Genomic DNA, 7480 nt, shown 5'->3' with positions numbered 1-7480 from the left:
TGTCTGATGGCTGATGCTAGGACTTCCAGCACTATGTTAAACAACAGTGGTGAGAGTGGACATCCCTGTCGTGTTCCTGATCTCAGGGGGAAAGCTCTCAGTTTTTCCCCGTTGAGGATGATGTTAGCTGAAGGCTTCTCATAGATGGCTTTTTATGATGTTTAAGTAAGTTCCTTCTATCCCAACTTTCTCGAGGGTCTTTACTAAGAAGAGGTGCTCTATTTGGTCAAAAACTTTTTCTGCATCTATCAACAGGATCATATGATTTTTATCTTTTCTTTTGTTGATGTGATGTATCCCACTGATTGATTTGCAAATATTGAACCAGCCCTATAACCCAGGAATGAATCCCACTTGATCTTGGTGGATAATTCTTTTTATGTGCTGTTGAATTTGATTTGCAAGTATATTGTTGAGGATTTTTGTATCTGTATTCATCAAGGATATTGGCCAGTAGTTCTCCTTATTTTCTGGGTCTGTGTGAGGCTTGGGAATCAAAGTGATGCTGGCTTCATAAAATGAGTCCGGGAGTTTTCCTTCAATTTCTATTTTTTAGAATAGCTTAAGAAGAATGGGTATTAATTCTGTTTTAAATGTCTGGTAAAATTCCCTAGGGAAGCCATCAGGTCCAGGACTCTTATTTGTAGGGAGATTTTTGATCACTGATTCGATTTCCTCACTTGTTATGGGTCTTTTCAGGTCTTCTATCACTTCCCGTGTGAATTTTGGTCGTGAGTGTGTGTTTAGGAAGTTGTCCATTTCTTCTAAGTTGTCCAGCTTTTGGCATATAGTTTTTCATAGTGTTCCCTGATAATTGCTTGTATTTCTGAGAGATTGGTTGTAATCAGTCCATTTTCATTCATGATTTTGTCTATTTGATTGCTCTCTCTTTTCTTTTTGAGAAGCCTGGCTAGAGGTTTGTCAAGTTTGTTTATTTTTTCAAAAAACTAACTCTTGGTTTCATTGATCTGTTCAATTGTTTCTTTGGTATCTATGTTGTTTACTTCTGCTCTGATTTTTACTATTTTTCTTCTTCTACTGAGTTTAGAGCGTTCTCGTTGCTCTGCCTCTAGTTCCTTTAGGTGAGCTGTTAGATTTTGCACTTGCGCTTTTTCTAATTTCTTGAAATAGGCCTGGAGTGCAATGTACTTTCCTTTACCACTGCTTTCACCACCCCATAGGGTTTGGATTGTTGTATTCTCATTTTTATTTGTTTGCTTATATTTTTTAATTTCTTCTTTATTGCCTGATTGACCCATTCATTCCTTAGTAGTGTGTTTTTTGTTTTTTTTTTGTTGTTTTTTTTTAAATGTTTTATTTATTTCTAGGAGAGAGAGAGAGAGAGACAGCATGAGCAGGGGAGGGTCAGAGAGAGAGGGAGTCACAGACTCTGAAACAGGCTCCAGGCTCTGAGCTGGCAGTCAGCACAGAGCCCGACGCGGGGCTCGAACCCACAAACCGCGAGATCATGACCTAAGCAAAAGTCGGACGCTTAACCGACTAAGCCACCCAGGCACCCCATTAGTAGTGTGTTTTTAACCTCCATGTTTTTGAGGGTTTCCAGACTTCTTCCTGTGGTTGATTTCGAGTTTCATAGCATTGTAATCTGAAAGTGTGCATGGTATGATCTCAATTCTTTTATATTTACTGAGGGCTGCTTTATGTCCCAGTATGGGATCTATCTTGGAGAATGTGCCATACGCATTTGAGAAGAAAGTGAATCATAGCCTCAGGATGTAGAGTACTAAATATATCTGTCAAATCCATCTGTTTAATGTGTATTTACATCTATTGTGTCTTAATGATTTTCTATCTAGTTGATCTGTCCATTGCTGTAAGTGGAGTATTAAAGTCTCCTGCTATTAGCACATTCTTATCGATAAGACTGTTTCTGTTTGTGATTGTTTTATGTATTTAGGTGCTCCCATATTTGGTACATAGACATTTATAATTGTTAGTTCTTTCTGTTGGACAGACCCTTTAATTAATATATAATGCCCTTCTTCATCCCTTGTTACTGTCTTTACTTTAAAGTCCATTTTGTCTGATACAAGTATAGCTACTCCAGTTTTATTTTAACTTCTAGTAGCATGATAGATATTTCTCTATACCCTTACTTTCAATCCGAGGGTGTCCTCCAGTCTAAAATGAGTGTCTTGTAGACAGATAATAGATGAATTTTGTATTTGTATCCATTCTGCTACCCTATGTCTTTGATTGGGGCATTTAGTCCATTTACATTCAGTGTTATTATTGAAACATATGGGTTTAGAGTCATTGTATCATTTGTGGGATTCATGTTTGTGGTGGTGTCTCTAGCATCTTGCGTTCCTTCCAACATATCCCTCAGAGAGTCCCCGTCAGGATATCTTGTAGGGCTGGTTTAGTGGTGACAAATTCTTTCAATTTTTGTTTTTTTGGAAAGACTTTTATCTCTCCTTCTACTTTGAGTGACAGGCTTGCTGGATAGAGGATTCTTGGCTGCATATTTTTTCTGTTCATCACATTGAAGATCTCTTACCATTTCTTTCTGGCCTGCCAGGTTTCAGTAGATAGATCTGTCACCACTCTGATAGGTTTCCCTTTGTATGTTAGTGCCCTTTTCTCCCTAGCTGCTTTCAAGATTCTTTGTCCTTATACTTTGCCAGTTTCACTATGATGTGTCGTGCAGAAGGTCAATTCAAGTTATGTCTGAGGGGACTTCTCTGTGCCTCTTGAATTTCAATGTCTACTCCCCTCCCCAGGTTGGGGGAGTTTTCTTCTATAACTTGTTCCAGGACTCCTTCCGCACCTTTCCCTCTCTCTTCCTCTTCTGGGGTTCCTATGGCTATGGATATTGTTCCGTTTGATTGTATCACTGAGCTCTCGAACTCTTCTTTCTTGTTCCTGGATCAGTTTGTCTCTTTTTTTTCTCAGTTTCCTCTTTTTCTATAATGGTGTCTTCTAATTCACTTATTCTCCTTTCTGACTCTTCAGTCTGTACATTGGACACCTCCAGTTTATTATGTATCTCATTTATCGCATTTTCAAATTCATCATACCTATTTTTAAGCTCCATAGTGTTTGTAGCCATAGGCTCTCTGATGTCCTCCATGCTTTTCTCAAGCCCAGTGATGAATTTTATGATTATTGTTCTAAATTCTTGTTCAGTTATTTGCTTATATCTGTTTTGAGCAGTTCTTTAGTTGTCAATTCTTCCTGGAATTTCTTTGGAGGAGAGCTCTTTTGTTTCATCATTTTGGTTAGCTTTCTGTCTGTTGTCAGTTTTAACAGCTTGTTATGCACTCTGCACCTGTGAGCGCTGCTGTACCAAAGAAGTTTCTTTGACCGACCAGGGACTGTCCATTGAGAAATTGCTCTTTGAATGATATCTCTTGTTCTCTCTTGTTGAGACCTTGGTTATTTTATTTCCCTACTCATAGTGGTATTTGAGAGATTCCACCATGTGTATTTTGGCTTCTTTCTTGAGCCCTGGAAAAGAAAACAGACAGACAAACACACTGGGAACAGAGGCACACAAACACACGGACAAATCCAACAAACATGCAAACCGAGAGGGAAAACAAAAAAGTAAAGAGAAAAGAGGAAGGAGGGAAGGCGAATAATCAGAGATAAAAATACATAAAAAAGAAAAAAGAAGAAAAGAAAGGATAAAGAAGAAACCCAATAGGCAAAGAACAGTTTAAAGCATTTAACCAGATTTCTCAGCTACAGATAAATAGCCAGGTGTATGCAGTGCTGGTGGAAGAGCTTAGAGAATGAGAGAGATGACAGGGCGGGGATGAAGTGAAACTGGAAATGAAACGAGTAGGCAGAAGGAATAATGGTTTTTTTTTTTTTTCAAATAGCGAAAGAGTGGAATATGGTTGGAGAAGAGGGAAAGAAATGATGCTATCCAGAGAAACTGTACAGTCTGATTACTCCAGAGAGGAAGAGATGAAAAGGTAGGTAGGTGTAGAATTTACATCTAGAGAATGTATTAAATGTGACTGTTTTAAGTAAGCCAGTGACCAGGATTAATTAGGACAGTGATTGGTCTTGCCCTGGCTCTGGTAATCTCTAGCAGGGATGGGCGTGGTTTGATCTAGTGCATCCTGTGGGAGTCCTGCTTTGGTGGTTGTGTGTAGAAGAGTGGCAACACCCCAGTCCCTTCTTGAACCAAGTATTGCAACTCACTTTTTAGGGTGTGTAAACTCCTTGTGCCTGGGGCATAGCCAAGGTGGGCCGTGCTCTACATCCCAGGCCAGGCCACGATTCCAGATCCCAGTCCGCTCGTCCCACTGAAATTGCTAGAAATGTAAACTCGCAGGCGAGCCCCTCAGGGCAGTTTCTCCCTGGGGATCGAGCCACAGGAAACTGGGTCCTCCTGTGTCCTGTCACCCGAATGTAAACTCGCGGGCAGAACTCTCAGAAGTTTTAAGTCTTTTGCCTCCTCCCTAGGGATCCAGCTGAGCCATAAGCACAACTGCGCAGCTGCCATGCATCCCCTCCAGGTCAAGCTGGAGAGAGGGGAGCAGCTTCCCTGGGGGTCACCTGGGACGTTTGTGTCCCACCTAGCATCAGCTGGAGAGTGGAGGACAAGATGGTGGAGAAGTAGGGAAGTCTGTACATTTCACTTGCCCCCATATCTCACACGGAGAAGGCCTGAGGCCATAGGAACCCTTACAGAATCCAGGAGTCTGGGAGGAAAAGGAGACAGAGTCCACTGAGGAAACCTTCTAGCGTGAGTGCAAACTGGGAAAGATAAAATGGGGCCAGGAGCAGAGACACAGAGGGATGGGGGGAATCCCCCTCTGCGGGGAGCCACAGTGAGTCTAGCGGGGGAAAAGAGTGGCCGAAACGGCTCAAGACACTGTCCCTGTCGCCGGAGAAGAGAAAAACCTCCACTCAGGACAGAGGGATCCAGTTTCCCTCTTTTCAGCTGACCCTAGGCTGGAGGTACCTGTCCCAGGTGTCCCCCAGGGCAACTGCTTCCCGCTGGCCGGTTCAACCTGGAGGGGCCGTGCAGAGGCCTCGCCTTTGTGCTTCTGGCTCTGCTGAATCCCTAGGGGGAAGCTGAAAGGCTTAAAAGTTCTGAGAGTTTTGCCCTCGAGTTTACATTCGGGCGATAGGACACAGAGGGACCCTGTTTCCTGCTAACCAGAAATCTTTTTTTTTTTTAATGTTTTATTTATTTCTAGGAGAGAGAGAGAGAGCATGAGCAGGGGAGGGTCAGAGAGAGAGGGAGTCACAGACTGAAACAGGCTCCAGGCTCCGAGCTGGCAGTCAGCACAGAGCCCGACGCGGGGCTCGAACCCACGAACAGCGAGATCATGACCTAAGTGAAAGTCGGACGCTTAACCGACTAAGCCACCCAGGTGCCCCACCAGAAATCTTTTAAAAATCTTTTTGTTTATTTTTAAATAATCTCTCTACACAACCTGAGTAGAACTTACAACCCTGAGATCGAGTCACATGCTCTACTGCTTCAGAATCTGTATCTCCCTCTCTCTCTGACCCTCCCCTGCTCATGCTCTCTCTCTCTCAGAAATAAATAAAACATTTTTTAAAAATTAAAAAAAAAGAGTCATGTTCTATAGACTGAGACATCCAGTTGTCCCTAAGCCAGAAATCTTTATGACAGTGATTGAGCAGATATATGCAAGGACTTGTGCTTCAGTTCATAAGCATTTACTTAGGTATCAGCTGTCAGATTCCAGCATTTCTGACAATAAAGCTAAATTCCTTGTACTTCATTTTCTTTCCAACATAAGCATTCTATTACAGTCACTAACACAAAAGAGACAGTGGTTTATAAATACCCTACACAGAAAGTTTAAATGTAGTTAAAGAGCCATTATGTTTCAATTTGTTTCAGTGAAGTGGTATCATAGTTTGGGAAAAGCCTTATAATAACACCTATTATGTTTCATTTACTACAAAGTACTTTCCCCACACCCCACAACCAGTATGGTGGAGCTCCCATCCACATGGGATGCAGCAGGAAGAGTTCTCTTGGATGAGACTTGAGCTGAAAAAGGAAGTGAAATACATAGTTCTTACTTGCTCAAAGGGTCTGGTTCCTTTATACACAGTTGTAGAAGTATCCTCTTCCACCATGCAGGAACAAAATGGGGTTTTAGTACATTGATTTTTTTCTTAAAATAATAAATGAGAAAGACTGGAAAAAGAAAATCCTTAGACAAAGTTCTCATTCATTTGTTCACCATTGCAGATGTCACACCACTTGTAAACAGAGTTCTGGTAAATGTAAAGCATAGACAACTCAACTCAACAGTTAGGAAAAAGACAAGGTAACTCAACACCCATAAAGAGTCCATTGCCTTGTCAAAATCTCTCCTTATGGAAAACAAAGAAGGTGACAGAAAACACCTACTTTCTGAGTAGTTGGAAATCTTTCTCTAAAAATGTCTAAAAAGAGAAGATAAAGTTGTCTAGTATAACCGCATTCCCTAAAGTTCTGAAAAGAAATGAAATGAACCACTTCGAAAGACAATGTAAAACTAAAGAATTGTGACAGAGTGGGGATAAGGGAGAATGGGAAAACAACGTTTCTCTCTTCTTATATTGGAATTTCTCTGGTGGCGAAACTTAACACTCTCTAATATAAACTTAAGCTTCACTAAAACAAAAATTACTTTTTGTAGATGACTCAAATTGCCACTGGTCTCTAATTACCCTCTTCATTTTAAATGAAAAATTAGATGATCTATATCCTCACTATCAAACAATCATATCAATAAAGATAATGATTTAATCATTTCTAAACTCTAAATATTTCAACCCAACAAATTCAGTTCCTTTGTTTGACTCTTTTATTTTTTCCACATGAATGATTTAGATAGATTCCAACTCTTTGGTCATTTTTATTATAATTTAATCATCCTCCCTCTCCTATCTGACAGACAGCTTTGACACACTTTTTAAGGTATGATTACAACAACCCATTTGATTGCTTTGATTTGGGTTCACATTTTTATCCCAATAGGATGTGAATACTCTATAAATGTTTTTATCCTGATTATTCCTTTTTGGCCTGTGAGGAAGTTGTGCCATTATTCTCCCACGTAGGATCAGCTATCTCACACACAAAAATCTACAGTCACACTGGAAAAATTGAACCTCGGTTTTTCAAAAAAGCAAGCAAGCAAGAAAAGAAAAAAAAAAGGAAAGGAAAGGAAAGGAAAAGAAAAGAAAAGAAAAGAAAAGAAAAGAAAAGAAAAGAAAAGAAAAGAAAAGAAAAGAAAAGAAAAGAAAAGAAAAGAAAAAAGAGAAAAAGAAAACTACCATGCAACAATCTAGTCTAGAGTTGAGAAAATCCTGGTCAGCATGTAACTTTAACACTATTGCACTGAAAATTTGTGATTATTTACAGCTAAAAGAATTCAAAGGGTTGGGTCAGTGGCTGTATGACTTCTCCAGTTTCAAAGAATGAAAACCCATGTGAAGCTCAAAGTCAAAGAAAGCAAGAGCATACATT

Source organism: Hyaena hyaena, unplaced genomic scaffold (genome assembly GCF_003009895.1).
Source record: "Hyaena hyaena isolate Hyena2069 unplaced genomic scaffold, ASM300989v1 scaffold_2331, whole genome shotgun sequence".
Taxonomy (NCBI): domain Eukaryota; kingdom Metazoa; phylum Chordata; class Mammalia; order Carnivora; family Hyaenidae; genus Hyaena; species Hyaena hyaena.
This window is presented reverse-complemented; position numbering follows the sequence as displayed.